Source organism: Schistocerca americana, chromosome 3 (genome assembly GCF_021461395.2).
Source record: "Schistocerca americana isolate TAMUIC-IGC-003095 chromosome 3, iqSchAmer2.1, whole genome shotgun sequence".
Classification (NCBI taxonomy): domain Eukaryota; kingdom Metazoa; phylum Arthropoda; class Insecta; order Orthoptera; family Acrididae; genus Schistocerca; species Schistocerca americana.
Window position 1 is genome coordinate 460976315 of NC_060121.1, and position 18954 is coordinate 460995268.

The window sequence follows — 18954 nt, forward strand, 5'->3', positions numbered from 1 at the left end:
GCCACTGTACGTGATCGCTGGCAACAAAGGTCACGAGAATGTATAGTTGCAGGAATATTGGGCTCCAAGCGGTCACCTGGCACTGACGAGAGAGGGGACCTTCGCTTTCCGCATAAGGCTTTGACGCATTGTAACGCATCTGTAGCAGCAACTTGAGCAGCAGTTGGTACCACAGTGACACAACTAAATGTTGCAGATCGGTTACTTTAAGGACAGCTCTAGTCCAGACTCCTGTAGCGTACTTTCCGTCGACACAAAAGCACTGCCATTTTCGACTTCACTGATGTGAAGCGAGAGCTCATTGGAGGGCAGGGTAGAATATGTTACGTTTTCTGATGAAAGCTGGTGCTGCCTCGGTGCCAGTAATGGCCCTGTGATGGTTACAAGGAAGCCAGTTGAGGACCTTCAACCAACCTGTTTGCGAGTTGGACACAGTGGAGCTACACCTTGAGTTATGGTCTGGGTGCGATGTTGTATGACAGCAGGAACACACTCGTGGTTATTCCGTGCAGCCTGACTGCATAAATGGACGTCAATCTGGTGGTTCGATCTATTCAGCTGTCATTCATGAACACAATGCCAAGAAATGTTTTCCAACAGGATAACACTTGCCCACATACCGATGTTGTCACCAAACGTGCTCTACAGTGTGTCGACATGTAGCCTGGGTCTGCTCGATCATCAGATCTGTCTCCAGTGAGCACGTATTGGACATCATCAGATGACAACTCCAGCGTCATCCAAACCACATCCACATCCCTGTGTTGATCGACCAAGTGCAACACGCATTGAAATCCATACCACAAACTGTCATTTGGTAACTGTACAGCACAATGCATACACGTTCTCATGCTTTCAATCAATTGTCTGGTGGTTACACAGGTTATTAATGTAGCAGCCTTTCACATGGATTGTCTCCCGCTTACAGTAACCTGTGACGTGGCAACATTAGTCACTGAAAGATGGTACCTAGACAAATGCATTCCCGAAATTTCATCACTTTCTGTTAATAATTTTTTGCGTTGCGATATGTTTCCTTCATTGTAGTTATACAAGGTGAATCACCTGAAAATTTCACCGCAAATATTGCGGGAATGGAAAGTGCTACTGATATGCAGTTTTCACAGGATGGATTGGTAGTCAGGGGCTCGTATTGTAGCCAATCAACAGATTGTAGTAATATTTAATAGTGTATTTTTCCAAACATATAGATTTTTAAATGGAACAATATCTATTGACGTCGACAAACTGAAAGTAGGGTAAATTAGACTGCCAGTAGTGTTTGTTGCACGATTCTAATGCAAGCCGTTTACAAGATATCGTATTTTGAAAACTTCCCACACTGACCCTTGGTATTACACACTAAAGAGTAACAAAAGTGAATACACTAGCTACTGTATGTGCATTCTGACCAGTAATGAGACAATTTATCATCACAGATTGTGTTCAAGATGACCACTGGCAGCGGCATTACACGCTTCAAGTAGGTACTGAACGACTGCTGCATACGTGCTAGCATTTCAGCGGAGACGTCGGAGCAGGCTGCAATAATACATCGTTGCATATCATCGGGTATAGTTAGTATGTCCTTGCAAACAGTGCCTTTCAGCTTTCCCCAGAAATAAGACTCTATAGGCATCAAATCTGGGGATCTGGCCACGTAAGGTACAGGTCTTCTCTGTTCAATCCAACAATTTTGAAGCAGTTCGCAAAGACATGCTGTACTACTTCGAGCACTATGAGCTGGACAGCCATCATGTTGGTACCATAGGTTCCTCCAAGTCTATAGAGGAACGTCTTCTAGCATCCGTGGAAGATGTTTGGAGACTGCGATACTTGTCCACTTCCAGTGTTCCATCTATGAAAAACGAACTTATTTGCTCTTTATCCCCCACCATACGATTGCACTCCATGGACGCAGACGTTCCACCTGACAAATCGACGGGATTTTCAATAGACCAGTAGTGCATGTTTCGGCGGTTTACCTGGCCATGGTTTGTAAATGTGGTTTTATGACTAAACAGCATACACGATACCTCTGGAGTATCCTGTCTTAATGCCCATGTACATAAGTTAACACGATTCTGATAATCTTTTGCCTGTAGTTGTTGATGGAGAGAGAAGTGATAAGGATGGAAGCGATGTCGATGAAGAATGTGTAGGACACTTGCCAGACTCGTGCCACGACGTCGTGCGATTGCGTGAGAACTAACATGAGGATCAGCAGTTACTGCAGCAACAACATTAATTCCTCCCTCTTCTGTCGTCACTTCTTTCCTTCTGCTGCATCGTTTAGATGTTACACTACCACTTTCACGTAACTGGTTAAAGAGGAGATAAATAACTGCCTCGGTGGTTGACGTCTAGTGGAATATTTTGCAGCATACACTGTACAAGAATCAAACACATTATTTCTACACTCTCCCTATACCACGAACGTAACGGCTATTTCTACATTGGTAAATTCCATCGTCCACCCACGACCTGCTACTTGGTCTGACTAACAAGTAGCAATGAACTCAAGGAACACACTAGCACTCTGTAAGCAAACATAACGACGTCGTACCTAGCAACTATTCAGGCTGAATGGCACACAGAGTGTCGGTGCGGAAACTTTTTAAAATACGGTATCTACTAAACGACGTACATTAGAATACTGCAACAAACACCACTGGTATTCTAATTTACACTATCTTAAGCTTGTCAATGTTTATAGGCATTGTTCCATTTAAAAAGTGTATGTTTGCACAAAAAATGATAAGAGTTATTACAATGTGTTTATTGTCTAACAGTACGAGCCCCTGACTACCGATACATTATGTAAAAACCGCTCAATAGCACTTTCAAATTTCGCAATTTTGGTTAATTCACACTGTGTAGCATACGTATTAAGAACATAATATCTACTCGTCCAAATGTTGCTTCGTTAGTTCTGATGATAGAAATTTAGCAGTAGAAACAGGAGAACGTTGTTCCTAACTTTTGTGATCAACATACATTCAATAAAACATTTATAAATACACTGAAGTGCAGAAATCGTGGGATACCTCCTAATATTGTGTCTACCGCTTTGCCCGGCGTAGTGCAGTAACTCGACGAAGCATGGATTCAACAACTCGTTGGAAGTCCCCTGCAGAAATATCGATTCGTGCTGCGTCTACTGGCATCCATTATAGCGAAAGGGTTGCCTGTGCAAGATTTTGTGCACAAACGCACATCTCGATTATGTCCCATAAATGTTCAGTGGGACTTTTGTAGGTCGATCTGGGTGGCCAGATTATACGATCAAAATGTCCAGAATGTTCTTCGAACCAATGGGAAACAATTATGGCTCGCTGACATGGCACCTTGTCATCCATAAAAATTCCATCGTTGTTTGCGAACATGAAGTCCAGAGCTGCAAATGGTCCCCGTGTAGCCGAATATAACCATTTCCAGTGAATGATAGGTTCGGTTTGACCAGAGGACCCAGCCCATGCCATTATGGAGCCACCAGCGGCTTGCACCGTGCCTTAACATCCTGCGTTCATGGCTTCGTGGGGTCTGCGCCACACTTGCACCCTTATCAGCTCTTACCAACTGATATACGTGCGACTAAGTTGATCAGGTCGAGGTTTTCTAATCATGTAGGGTGAAACCGATATGATCACTGACCCAGGAGAGGCGCTGCAGGCAATGTCGTGCTGTTAGCAAAGGCACCCGCCTGTGTTGTTCGCTGTCATAGCCCGTCAACGCCACATTTCGCCGCACTGTCCTAACGACTATGTTCATTGTACGTCCAAAATCGTTTTACGCTGTTATTTCACGCAGTCTTTTACCACCCAAATGCCGCTGTTCTTGGTCGTTAAGCGAAGGCTGTCGGCCATTGCGTTGCCCGTGGTAAGAAGTAACGTCTGAAATTTGTTATTCTCGGTACACTCTTGAGTCTGTGGATCTCGAAATATTAAACCTACCGACGATTTCCGAAACGCCATGTACCATGCACGTAGCTCGAACTACCGTTCCGCGGTCAAAGTCCATTAATTCCTGTCGTGTGACAGCTATCTACTCTTTTCTTATATTACTTGGAAAGTAGACAAATATTTAATGGTTGAATACTTCACTCCATTTAGTGGCACAACAACGCTGACGGATGTATAGTTTAAAGTATTCCTTCTTCTGGCACTGTATCTATAATTTTTTCTGTTGTTTTGAATCTGTGACAGATTCTTGATAGAAAACTTCGTAACATAGTATATGAGGCTGTTGTCTGGTTGGGCAACTGTTTAAACACCTGTCTGGAAGATCTTCTAGAGTGGACACCAAATAATACCTAATTACGAGCTACAGTTAGATAAAATCACTTTTTCCTTGGAGATGAACACAGCAGAATAGGATGCCGTAAGGCATTAGTAGGAAAACAGGTAAAAGTAATTCAAATTTCTGACTTGATCATTTGCAAAAATTAGACAGATTAGACGTTTTAGGATATCTATAACATGTAAATTGCAGTTCAGGTTCTTATAACAATATAAATGTAAAACAAGTAAAAGAGATTCGGATATGAAGCTTTTTATTGCCTTGACGGCAGGTATGTACACTACATTCCCAGTTTCGGCATGACTAAGCTGCTATACAGTACAGGCTGCATTATGCTGTGTGGCTTTGTGATAAACCGCACGTTTGTATTCGTACCATCGTAAGGGTCTTATAATGAAAAGAGAGTCCATACAAAATTGCCTGTACTTTGTGGATCTGAAGGTGGCAGCTTATTCCTGTCGAAACTAGTAACCCAGTGTATATACACGCCGTCAGGGTAATAAAAAACTTCATATCACACTCTTTCCTTACACTGAATTATAATTTGTAGATTTAAGACATACTGTTGAAAAGAAAAATAAACTTTGGCTACTACAGCACACTGCAATACTCCTGAAACAATGTTTTTAGTTAAATGAACTGCAGTGCGTTCCGTGGATGGTTCTCGGGCGTTACACTGGACATTCTCGGGAAAACTAAAAAATATTTAGATGCGACAGAGTCCATAGACGAAATGAATTTTCCAACAATAATCTGCACACTGACTGACTCAACTTGAATTGGGAGTATCATTTTACTTTGCCTTTTTCCTTACGATATAGTATCGGTTATGTTGCCATTTATATGCGACCGGAATATATACCACATATCACATCGTTAAATAGTTTAATCGATAGCATTTAAATAAAGCGTAATAAGGGGAGGGTTACATGGTATTATTCTTCAAACAGACATTCGTATTTGGGATAAAAGGAAATATAAGTAGGTTGTACATCGTAAAAATCATCTTAGTGGGTAGGTGAACCAATAAAATGTAACTATAACTAAAAAGTGACCGGCATAGAATAGAGAAATGCATCATATAATAAAAAAATTTACTACTGTACTGGACTTGGCCGGCCGGAGTGGCCCAGCTGTTCTAGGCGCTACAGTCTGGAACCGCAAGACCGCTAAAGTCGCAGATTCGAATCCTGCCTCGGGCATGGATGTATGTGATGTCCTTAACTTGGTTACGTTTAAGTAGTTCTAAGTTCTAAGTGACTGATGTCCTCAGAAGTTAAGTCCCATAGTGCTCAGAGCCATTTGAACCATTTACTGGAGTTGAATATAAACATGACACCGTAGAATTTTGCACAGAGCATAACTTAATCATAGCTAACACTTGCTTCAAGAATCATAAAAGAAGGTTGTATACATGGAAGAATCTGGAGATACTAGAAGGTATCAGATAGATTATATAATGGTAAGACAGAGATTTAGGAACCAGGTTTGACACTGTAAGACATTTCCAGGGGCAGATGTGGACTGTGTAGATCAAAACTGAAGAAACCTCAAAAAGATGGGAATTTAAGGAGATGGGACCTGGATAAACTGAATAAACCAGAGGTTGGACAGAGTTTCAGGGAGAGCATAAGGGAACAATTAACAGGAATGGGGGAAAGAAATACAGTAGAAGAAGAATGGGTAGCTCTGAGGGATGACGTAGTGAAGGCAGCACAGGATCAAGTAGGTAAAAAGACGAGGGCTAGTAGAAATCCTTGGGTTACGGAAGAAATATTGAATTTAATTGATGAAATAAGAAAATATAAAAACGCAGTAAATGAAGCAGGCGAAAAGGAATACAATCGTCTCAAAAATGAGGTCGACAGGAAGTGCAAAATGGCTAAGCAGGCATGGCTAGAGAACAAATGTAAGGATGTAGAGGCTTATCTCACTAGGGGTAGGATAGATACTGCCTACGGGAAAATTAAAGAGACCTTTGAAGAAAAGAGAGCCACTTGTATGAATATCAAGAGCTCAGATGGAAACCCAGTTCTAAGCAAAGGAGGGAAAGCAGATAGGTGGAAGGAGTATATAGAGGGTCTATACAAGGGCGATGTACTTGAGGACAATATTATGGAAATGGAATAGGATGTAGATGAAGATGAAATGGGAGATACGATACTGTGTGGGAAGAGTTTGACATAGCACTGAAAGACATTGGTCGAAACAAGGCCCTGGGCGTAGACAACATTCCATTGGAACTACTGGCGGCCTTGGGAGAGACAGTCCTGACAAAACTCTACCATCTGGTGAGCAAGATGTATGAGACAGGTGAAATACACTCAGACTTCAAGAAGAATATAATAATTCTAATCCCAAAGATAGCAGGTGTTGACAGATGTGAAAATTACCGAACTATCAGTTTAATAAGTCACAGCTGCAAAATACTAACGCGAATTCTTTACAGACGAATGGAAAAACTGGTAGAAGCCGACCTCAACGAGGATCAGTTTGGATTCCGCAGAAATGTTGGAACACTAGTAAATTATTGATGCATGTAGAGGGTACAGCGTCCCTAACTGCCTATCCTCAACTGCCAACCACTGGACACATACCTGGGCAGAAACAAACCAAACAAGGAATAAAACAGTGAAAGTTAGCTTCCCGTCGACGATAAAGTCATTAGAGTTAGATCACATGCTCAGAGTGGCGTAAGAAGTCGGGGATGTTCTTTTGGAAAGAAACGCACTGACAACGTTAGAGTGACGAAAACATGACATGAAATGATCAAAAAACGTAAGGAAATGCTCCAAAGCGAAAGCGAAGTTCCATTGCTGTAGAAAATGAAACAAAGGAAGAAATGGAACAGACGTTGCTATAAAAGTGATCCTTTTACAAAGAAAAAGTGGGAATTGAATAATTTAGCACTGCAGCACCTTCTAGGAAATGAAGAACCAGGTTTACTTGGAGGAGGAGAAGTAGAAAAGAGAACACTGGATAATATATGACGGCTTAGAACTTTTTTTATACTTTCTGAAATGGTTTGTAGTGTTAACATGCGATTTCTAGGAACATCAGCTGGCTTTATGGCAATAGCTACTGGTTTTGTACGTGAGGTTTTAATCTGAATACAAGACATTAGGAGGTTACTGACTTATTTTTCAAAACCTCATACAATTGGCCAATCTGTGTGAAAATTTCTGCAGCGTCTGTGTCTAAATATATGAACTGGATCCAACACGCTATGTGACGGCATCCGGTTCAGCGTGAGTTACTTTGCTGAAACCTGCTAATGTAAAAAAGCAACTTATCACAGACATAGAAACCCACATTTTGTTCAGCGTGGGCTCACTATTTCCATACATGTCCCATTGCAAGAAATAAGTACTGAGCTGATTATAAAGAGAAAACGACGAACCTTTTGTGATATACATCGAGGTTAATGGTCTCTGCAGCTGGGCAGTTCTGCAGCTTGTACCAGTTTCTGACTTTGCGTTTCTGAGACTTCCTGGCAGATTAAAACTGTGTGCCCGACCGAGACTCGAACTCGGGACCTTTGCCTTTCGCGGGCAAGTGCTCTACCAACTGAGCTACCGAAGCACGACTCACGCCCGGTACTCACAGCTTTACTTCTGCCAGTACCTCGGCTCCTAACATCCAAACTTTACAGAAGCTCTCCTGCGAACCTGCAGAACTAGCACTCCGGAAAGAAAGGATACTGCGGAGACATGGCTTAGCCACAGCCTGGGGGATGTTTCCAGAATGAGATTTTCACTCTGCAGCGGAGTGTGCGCTGATATGAAACTTCCTGGCAGATTAGAAGAAAGGGCACACAGTTTTAATCTGCCAGGAAGTTTCATATCAGCACACACTGCGCTGCAGAGTGAAAATCTCATTCTGGAAACATCCCCCAGGCTGTGGCTAAGCCATGTCTCCGCAGTATCCTTTCTTTCAGGAGTGCTAGTTCTGCAGGTTCGCAGGAGAGCTTCTGTAAAGTTTGGAAGGCAGGAGACGAGGTACTGGCAGAAGTACAGCTGTGAGTACCGGGCGTGAGTCGTGCTTCGGTAGCTCAGTTGGTAGAGGACTTGCCCGCGTAAGGCAAAGGTCCCGAGTTAGAGTCTCGGTCGGGCACACAGTTTTAATCTGCCAGGAAGTTTCATATCAGCGCACACTCCGCTGCAGAGTGAAAATCTCATTCTATTTGCGTTTCTGTTTGTGCACAGTTTTAGTGTAATCACCATATCTGATGCTTTAGACGTGGTTTACATTATAGGGGGAGACCCTGAGTGTTCTGAAAATATCAATCAGCATCGCTCTGATCTACCATTATGCCCACAGAAAATAGTAGCACCACCTGGCAACAATAAGCCAGAAGTCCAAGAAAGCTGATTTCCTCAATATGCGACAAGAAGCAGTGTCTGAACATTAAATTTATTCTAAGCGAAATACGCCTCATATTATCATTCCGTCATAAATGGGTGAAACTAGAAACAAGGTGGGGAGTAAGATACGGAGCTGCTGCTCTGACTGCAAACCAAATTTCAGGCAGAGTGTCGTATTTGAGGAAAATTTGGTTTCTGTTGAATTAAGCAGACTTAATATTGGTTTTAACAAATCTATAGCTGCAGGAATAGCTATTTCAGATACGTATAAGCTGCTTTTTGTAGGTGCCAATTACTGGCATATTTCGAAAACCTTTGGAGCAAAAATTTTAAAATGTGCAACACAGATTCGGATAGCTTGATTTACCACGGCATTACCTCAGATACACTAAGTGATCAAAAGTGTCCGGACACGGTTGAAAATCACTTACAAGTTCGTAGCGCCCTCCACCGGTAACGCTGGAATTCAGTACGGTGTTGATCCACCTATAGCCTTGATGACAGCTTACACTCTCGCCGGCATACGTTCAATCAGGTCTCAGCTGGAAGGTTTCTTGGGGAATGGCAGCCCATTTTCACGGATTTCTGCACTGAGGAAAGGTATCGATGTCGGTCGGTGAGGTCTGGCAAGAAGTCGACGTTCCAAAACATCCCAAAGATGTTCTATAGGATTCACGTCAGGACTCCGTACGGGCCAGACCATTACAGGGATGTTACTGTCATGTAACCACTCCGCCACAAGCCGTGTATTGTGAACAAGTGCTCGATCGTTTTGAAAGATGGAATCGCCATCCCCGAGTTGCTCTTCAACAATAGGAAACAAGAAGGTGCTTAAAACATCAATCTAGGCCTGTGCTGTGATAGTGCTACGCAAAACAACAAGGGGCGCAAGACCATCCTTGAGAAAGACAACCACACCGTAACACAACCACCTCCAAATTTTACTGTTAGCACTACACGCGCTGGCAGATGGCGCTCAATGGGCATTCGCCATACCCACACCCTGTAATCGCATCGCCAAATTCTGTACCACGATGAGACACTCCACTAAACGTTTTTACCTTGTTCCATGGTCCACTGTTTACGCTACTTACACCAAGTGAGGCGTCGTTTGGCATTTACCGGCATGATGTGTGGCTTTTGAGCAGCCGCTCGACTATGAAATCCAAGTTTTCTCGTCTCCCACCTACCTGTTATAGTACCTGCAGTGGATTTTGATGCAGTTTGGAATTCCTGTGTGATATCTGGATAGATGTCTGCGTATTACACATTACAGACACTTCAACTGTTGGCGGTTTATGTCAGTCAACAGACGAGGTCGGCCTGTACGCTTTTGTGGTGTGTGTGTCCCTTCACCTTTCCACTTCACTATCAGATCGCGAACAGTGGACTAGGGATGTTTAGGAGTGTGGAAATCTCGCATAGAGACGTATGACACAAGCTACACACAATCAGCCGACGACTTTCGAAGTCCGTGAGCTCCGCTGAGCACCCCATTCTGCTCTCTCGTGATGTCTAATGACTACTCAGGTCGCTGATGTTAAGTGCCTGGCAGTAGGTGACAGCACAGTACGCCTAATATGAAAAACTTCAATTTTTTGTGTGTCCGGATGCTTTTGATCACATAGTGTTCTTACGAAGTTATTAAATGTGATGCGCACAGATAATTTCACAGTTCGGATTACCTCAATTATTTTTATAACATCCGACACATCCTGGGAGCTGTTTACAAAATTCATTGAACAGAAAAAAACTTTTCAAACTCTGAAACACGCTGTGTGATGTGCAGATTGGAACTTTTCTGAAGCTCATCAGTTAAGGGAATAAAAAAATGTTGATAAACTTACATTTACGTATATGATTTGTTTCAAGCTACATAAGATTTTCAGCATCAACTATTTAAATTGGCCTTTTCTTCAAAAGACGTTGACGCTACAAGCTCACTGATAAAGTGAGCACTACAACATGGGGTCATTTTGGAGAAGACAGTGCTAGTCAGCATAACAATGTGCGCAATCGGAGGTGTTTAGAATTAATTTAGCAGTAAAATACTGGTTGTTGATGAAAATGAAACTGTAGCCTACTAGTTGTGAATGTAATGTATTGAAACCGTAACCAACGAGCTCTAGAGGGCCGAAAGATGCAAGCTGAAATTGTAAAACACATGTGACATAGTATAAAGTACTAAAAATGTAATCCATGTTTTGTACATACAGAAACGGTTTGATGGTAGCAGTAACTGAAAAAGTAATGCTGATGTCACCGGCAAAAGATGGTAATGATAATGTAATTGTTATACCCCGGTTATAGACGTAGAAGAGATGTGAGTGATATGCTATAAAAATGTAGCGAAAAGCTTCTGTAAAACTCTGCGTCTATAAACTGTCTTTACAACTTGAGACCTTAATGTCCTTAAAACTAAACTTAACTCCCTCCGAACAAGCCTTGGAAGGGCCAACGGTACCGACCGGCCGCCTTGTCATCCACAGTCCACAGGCGTCACTTGATGCAGATAGGGAGGGGGAGGTGGTCAGCGCACAGCTCTCCCGGCCGTATGTCAGTTTACGAGACCGGAGTCGCTATTTTTCAATCAAGTAGCTCCTCAGGTTGCCTCACATGGGCTGAGTGCACTCGGCTTGCCAAAAGCGCTCGGCAGACCGGATGGTCACCCATCCAAGTGCTAGCCCAGGCCGACTGCCCTTATCTTCGATGATCTGACGGGAACCGGTGTTATCACTGCGGCAAGGCCGTTGGCCTTAACACTGTACTAGATATTAAAAGGTGGTTTTCAACATGCGATAAGATAAAGTTTTGTTCCCTCATTCATCCTTATTGGCACGGATAATGTGTACTCGGAATTTCATCTCTATACACGTACGATCTAAGTTCTCCATAGTGATGTGTTCAAAGCATTGCGAATGCTTGCCGTCAAATTGTGTACGTCTCTAATCTTGGTTCGGTACACCAGATCTTTTACAAAACTGACAGAACGAAGTGTTGTGGTGTGAGGTCAAGGGATCTTGGCTGACATCTGGACCATCTCGACCAGTCCATCTGACCTGATACTATTCATCTAGAAATTGATGGAGATTTAACGACCAATGACGTGGTGCCCCATCCCGCTGGATAATGGCGTCAGGTTGCAGCTGTTCCAATTTTGTATAGTAAACTCTCCACCGTTGACGGAAGACTCGATGAAAAACAATAGACCAGTGAGGCAATTGTGTATGAGTCCGCGCCAGACATTTACCGAGAGACTGTATCTTTGAGTATGAGTCCGCGCCAGACATTGACCGAGAAACTGTATCTTTGCATTTCAGGTTTAACATAAGGATCCTTTGTATCCCATATACGTATGTTGCGGCGATTTAGTTTTCAGGATACGTGAAACGTTATCTCATTGCAGAAACAACACTTTTCCAAAAAGTCATTGTATGCGTCAATCTTGTGTAGCATATCAATTGCAAACTATTCTGCTGAGGTTCCTCCGCAGGCTTTAATGACTGAGGCTGCTGCACCTTGTTGGAATGCAGCCGTAACCTTCTACGCAAGAAATTGTGCGCTGTTGATAATCTCATTTCCAACTCTCTGGCCGCCGAACACATCGATTTTGTCGGACTCCTGCCGCACCTTGTCCACGTTGGCGTCTGAAACACATGGACGACCATCTCCCATCTCCAATTTTATAAGGAACACTTCCTTTATCCACAAATGGACTAAGCCAAACCCGAATAGTTGATTGTGGTGGTGGTTGCCTTCCATAACGTTTCGAAAGTGTCGTTGCAGTTGGGTATCGGATGTCGTCTGTATGAACTAGGCTACACAATGAGCGTTTCCTGTGCCAACCATATTCCTAGTTCATCTTTGTGTCAAAATTGCGTCACTTGGGAGTTAAAAAGCGTTTATTACATGTTGGAAACCATTTGTTAGAAGCTAGTATAATTTAAGTTTATTAAGGTATTAATTTGAAACACAATCTATGGAAATAATTATCATGTCTGAATGGTATTGTATGGCAGACAAAAGCATCTCACAAGATAGCTTTTGTGAAATTCCTTGTATTGTAAGAGAATATGAGTATAATAATTCGACTGCGTGCAGACAAGCGAAGTATATGCTTGTTTCAACCTGCTGGCGGACAATTTCTGCAATAAAATACGAGGGCTATTTGGAAAGTAAGGAACGATAGGTTACGAAATGGAAACCACACTGAAAATCAAAACTGTTTTATTTGCAACTGTTAGCTGCACCTTCCAGCTACTTCTCTACACAGTCGCCGCTCAGACTTAGACATCTGTCGTAGCGTTGTACCAACTTTTCAATACCCTCGTTACACAAGACAGCCGCCAGTGCTTTTCGACAATTCTCTACTCTGGACTGCAGCTTGTTGTCTGTGTCAAAATATTGTCTTCATAGCCAGTGGTTCATTTGAGCAGAAATGAAGCTCAGGGGTAGCCAATTACGGGCTGTATTGTGGGTGATAAAACGCTTGCCATCGAAAACGCTGCAGGAGCATCTTCATTGCCCCTGCAGAGTGCGGCCAAGAATAATCGTATATAATGAACTGCATGACAGTTATGTTATGTGGATTGCATAGCTTCAGCGAAATCTTTCATCAGGCTCTCATACTTAGCGGGAGACGCTAATTTCTAGCTATATTTACGTTCTCACTGTGAGCTCAGAGCTGAAAAGAGCGACATGATGCGATTGACAGGCGTAATAGACACAGTGCCCAACGACCTCGTATTGAAACATACGCCGATATTACGCAATTTCCAATACCATTATTTTCCATTTTTATGATAACTTTGTTAAAAAAAAGGATGAAAAAAAAGAAGGACGTTGGTAAGTTAAGTGGAAGGGGAGGAGGCGAGTAATAGGTCAATATTCCTCCATGTACAAAGTAAATCGAAAACGATCGCATTGCAAATTTGGTAATGAATAATGTGCCAGATATGACATGAGGACACAATTACAGACTTTATCGGTTAATAAAGATTAGTGACCTAAGGACGTAACTATTCCGTATTGCACACTGCAACTTTAGAAACGCTTGACTATCGTTTTCGCAATGTTTCCAGTCACGTTCTGGATCCTCTTCTTCCAGTGGATGTGGCACCAGAGGGACGGGGTAGGAAAATACTTCCGACTCTTCCTTTCTATCTGAGCAAACTTGGCGCTGCCGCACGGTCGGTTCCCACAGGAGCTCTTGCCTCTATTGCGTCGAGACTACGGCCTTTTCTCTTCAGATTTCTCCTTCGACTGGAGAAAGTAATACGTCTCCGCGAGACAGTTCCAACCCATCTCTCATTTCTGTTTGTGTCTTTCCTACCTCGTTTATTTTGTTGGCCATGATCGGTAAGGTCGAATATATAAGTTAACACAACGTTATTGAATGCTGCAAGGTGTTTCCTTCCGCGTGCCAAATATAAATAAAATATAATGGATGCCAGAAAGATTACACCACTGATATTTTTTTGTTTATTTGGCTGTCAGGTGTGTAAAGACGACGTGTGAACTGATGCGCAAACATTAGAACATGGTGTATATGAAAAAAAAATGAATTTATGTTACAGATTTATTGCCCACTGCGCACACCAACATAGCTAGTATGAGGTTACACTGATAGACTTGGTATTGCGGAAATCATTCTTTTTCTTTTACACACAAATGTAATATTGTACGAAGGTTGTTTGGAAAGTAAGGAACGATCGGTCAGGAAATGGAAAGTACAGTGAAAATCTGATGAAGTTTTGCATAGATGCGTTGGGCACTGTGTCTAGTACGCCCGTCGATCGCACCATGTCGCTCTTTTCAGTTCTGAGCTCATAGTGAGAACGTAAAGATGGCTAGAAATTGGCGTCTCCTGCCAAGTATGAGACCTGGCAAAAGATTTCGCCTTAAGCTATGCAATCCACGTATCATAACTCTCATGCGGTTCGTTCTACACGACAATTCTCGGCTGCACTCTATAGGGGCAATGAAGGTGCTCCTGCAGCGTTTTTGATGGGAAGTGTTTGATCACCCACAATACAGGCCGTAATTTGCTACCCCTGAGGTTCATGTCTGCTCAAATGAACCGCTGGCTATGAAGACAGACAACGAGCTGCAGTCCAGAGTAGAAAAATGTCGAAAAGCACTGGCGGCTGTCTCTTATAACGAGGGAATTGAAAAGTTGGCACAAAGCTACGACAGATGTCTAAGTCTGAGCGGCGACTGTGTAGAGAAGTAGCAGGAAGGTGTAGTTAACCGTCGCAAATAAAACAGTTTTTGTTTTCACTGTGGTTTCCATTTCGCAACCTATCGTTCCTTACTTTCCGAATAGCCCCTAAGAGCCACAATCGTCAACCCAACACACACACACAGACACACACACACACACACACACACACACACACACACACACACACACACACACACACACATGTACATTTATTAGTTATAATTTCTTATTGCCAACTTCAATCAAAATCGCACAACAGTTTATTTAAGCCGCAGTAGTGAATTCTCTTTGGACAAAAACTGGGACGTGTAACTACTGAAATGCGGTCCCTAGTTGAGTCCCAAGTTAGAATTAACCACCAGTTATGAAGCACTAGCTCTTGACTGCGACATTTGTTATTTATAATGCAGTTGATCTAAGCAAATCACAGTATACCAGTAATGCGAACGTACTGCGTGCTGGGTTCGGAAAAAGCTGTTGCATAATATTTGAATAAAAATCATAAGGCATAGCGTCCGAAGATATCTGTATGAGAATTTCAGGGCAAGCTCTTGCCCTTGGTAGGGAAGACTGCCACTGAAATGCGGAAGAAACAGAAATGATCAACGGCATGAGGATTCAGAAGGCGCAGCAAACCACTCATTAAAGATACACACTGTATATCCACAGGACATGTTGCATGTAGTAGAAAAAATTTCATGATGACCTGTCCACTGGCAAAAGATTCCGAATTAGTTTCCCAGTTAGATGCCTGGGAGGGACTGCCAAGATGGATTTAAGCATGAGCAAAGGTTAAATAACCAACAGAAGGGTAATATACTGTGAGTCAGTGCAGGGAATGCTAAAGGTTTGTGCATGGTAGGACATCTAGAAAACCTGAAAAGGGAAATGGAAACCTTCACTGTACTCGGAGTGTGGGTCAGTGAGGTGGAGTGTAAAGAAGCTAAGGGTTTCTGGTCAGACGAATATGTGGTAATACCAACAGCAGCAGAAAAAGGTGTAACATGTATAGGCTTCGTCATGAATAGTTACAATGGACAGTTCAATGACAGCGTTTTCACATTACAGTCAATAGTAAACCAATGCCAGCAGCACTAATTCAGGTATACATGCCAAAATCACAAGCAGAAGACGAAGGGATAAAGTCGGTGTATGGGAGTTCTGATAGAACAGTTCAATATCTAAAGGTATCTCGTTTGAAAGCAGCAGATTTTGCGTTGTTAACCCACGCACCCTGATTGCAAATTTGCACGTCATTGTGGTGATTCAACCTGTGGGTGCTGCCATTAATGAACAACATTCAAGGGGGTGTTTTCCAACCGGATAACGCTCACACACATATCGATGTTCTAACCCAAAGTGGTCTACAGATTTTGACATCTTGTCTTGGCCTGTTTGGTCACCAAATATGTCTTCAATCGAGCACATATAGGACATCATAAGACGCCGATCTTGCAACATTAATCGCTTGAATGTGTTACCTAGATTACTGTATTACCTAATTTTCATTACTCTACATTAATTACTTTTTGGTATTGCGATAATTTTTCCATCAGCCTATTTTAAAAATTAAAGAAATTGCAACCAACGTGAAAACGATATGGATTGACCAGCTATACGTAATTACTATCTTATTTTGGAGCACATTACGGTTAGCCAATTCTAGTGTTTCAGTTGCGTCTATTTAGTCATCAGCACATTATTTCTTTTTGATTTAAAGAGTGATCTCGAACTCTGAAAATGGAAACATGTACATGAATGCAAACCTTCTGAAGAGGTGTGTTAAATAAAATCACTTTCTATCTTGACTGGTAGTGTTATTATTCTACACCATAATTTTGAATGGGTGAGCGTCATTAACATTAGGGGCAGTTTTCTCAAAAATAAGGGGGGGGGGGGGGCGGGGGGTACTGAGACCAAATATTTCAGTCTTCCATTTTGCATGCCAGTGACCTACCAAATATGAACCGATAGACTGGTAGTATCTGAGGCCTTCGCCTCGTAAGAGTCTGCAGATCCGGAATCGTGGCCGATGCATCAGGTAACAGGTTGCCGAACACCGCCTGGGGCGAGATCGCGTCACGCGTGCTATCGGGGAACCCCCGTCTGCAGTCGCTACCCTTCGGCCACGCGCAGCTCCCGGGCGACTGCTGAGCGGCAGCACATTTGCAATTCGGATGCGCGGCGCGGCGCGGCGTGCCTGGAGAGCTCGGATGGCGCCGCTTCGGCCCGGCGGCCGGGCGCGCGCCACTTGCCAGCCCAGCTCAATTGACTCGCGGCTGCGTCGCCAACTGTCCCGGGCCGGCTCCCAAACCCGTCAGCGTCTAGGTGATCGACGTCCGCTAGCGGGGGGCGTGCAATAAATAATTCAACACATTTCTTATCTCCCAGTTGCTGTCGAATAAATCCGGAATTTGTAGTGCGTCATCGTGAAATAGCCCCGTTTCACTCCTATATTTTCATGAAGATCCGATAGGTGGCAGCTCTGTGCATAGACTTCGAAATCGCATGTGCAACGCATGTGCATTCTCAACAGAACACTGTCAATGAGTTTTCTTTGACAGAAAACCAGAGCGTCGCAGATATTCTTAGGGGTTTGTAAATTGTCAACGGAGATATGGCAGTGAACAAAGGCATGGTGAATCATTGGACGAGGCGTTGGTGACATTCGCAACATGGTCAGGAAAACATTTCCAACGTACCACGTGCTAGCCGGCCGCATGAAGTTCTGACACCTGCAGTGCTGGAACGTGCGTAAACTCTCATCCCAAGTGATCGAGAGCTCACAATGAAACAAATCGCTGCTCAAGAATTTAACGAAGGAGCGGCAATAAAATTCTAGATAGGATCAAACGGGAAGCGTACTGAGGTCTCCCCATGGTTAGCCTACTCCTATTCCAAAGAGACGGCTTACATACCGTTTGGAGCACTGACCATTAAAGAATATATAGCTCTAAAAAATGTCTCAACTGTTGGGGCCTTGGACATTCACCTAAGCATTGTGGCAAGCAGCTGGTGTGTGTCATAAAAACAAAATGTCAGTAGGAGGTAACCATTGTCTGCATTCGAAGTAAATACCGAAACAGAGTCTACGATAAAGCAGTGACAGTTTTGGTTAAGGATGTTAGGGCGATGCAGATGCGCGTGGGTGGACGGATGAAGAACCCCTGTATATGCTAAAATGCAGTTGGCGGGAATGCCAAAGCGTATTTTATTTACAACTAGACATTGCGTTCGAAGTGTGGGCCACTGGATCGTGCCGGCGATACCAGAAGCAGAGCAGTGAGCGATCTTTTCGGGAGAAATTGAGTACGTTGTCGATGTAGCGCAACGAGTCGTGGATGCATTCTCGGACACAATCCGTAAGCTAAAGGCAAAGAGATGCAGAATCTAAGAGGGCGCTGTTACAGGAGGCGGAAAATAGAGCAATGAATTATTTTTGTGTGGTATACGCGCTGAAATGTCACGGAGGATGTGAATGGAGAACACAGAGATCTTAGTCAGCTCTTGGGATTGCAACACTAACAGAGGAAGTGGAAATGACCACAAAGCACAAAGTGAGTCATCTCGTGTTTGCTTCTGAAGTCAAGTGATATACACACATAAAAAAAAAGTTTTTCATCACCTCGGTTCAGAGAGTTCCGGAACCTTTACAGTAAATTGGAATAGAGGTCAACCATCATTTCCGCCCTTTTTATTGCTCATGATAACCACACATTCCATGTTGCACCACCATACAGCGAGTCTTCAGAGGTGGTCGTCTATGTTGCTGTACACACCGGTACCTCTAATACGCAGCAGCACGTCCTGGTGCATTGATTCATGCCTGTGTTCGTCGTGGCATGCTATCCACAAGTTCATCAAGGCACTGTTCAACCAGATTGTCCCACTCCTCAACGGTGGTCCGGCGTAGATCCCTCAGAGAGGTTGGTGGGTCACGTCGTCCATAAACAGCCCTTTTCAATCTAGCCCAGGAATGTTCGGTAGGGTTCATGTCTGCAGAACATGCTGGCCACTCTAGTCGAGCGATGTCGTTATCCCGAAAGAAGTCATTCACAAGATGTGCAC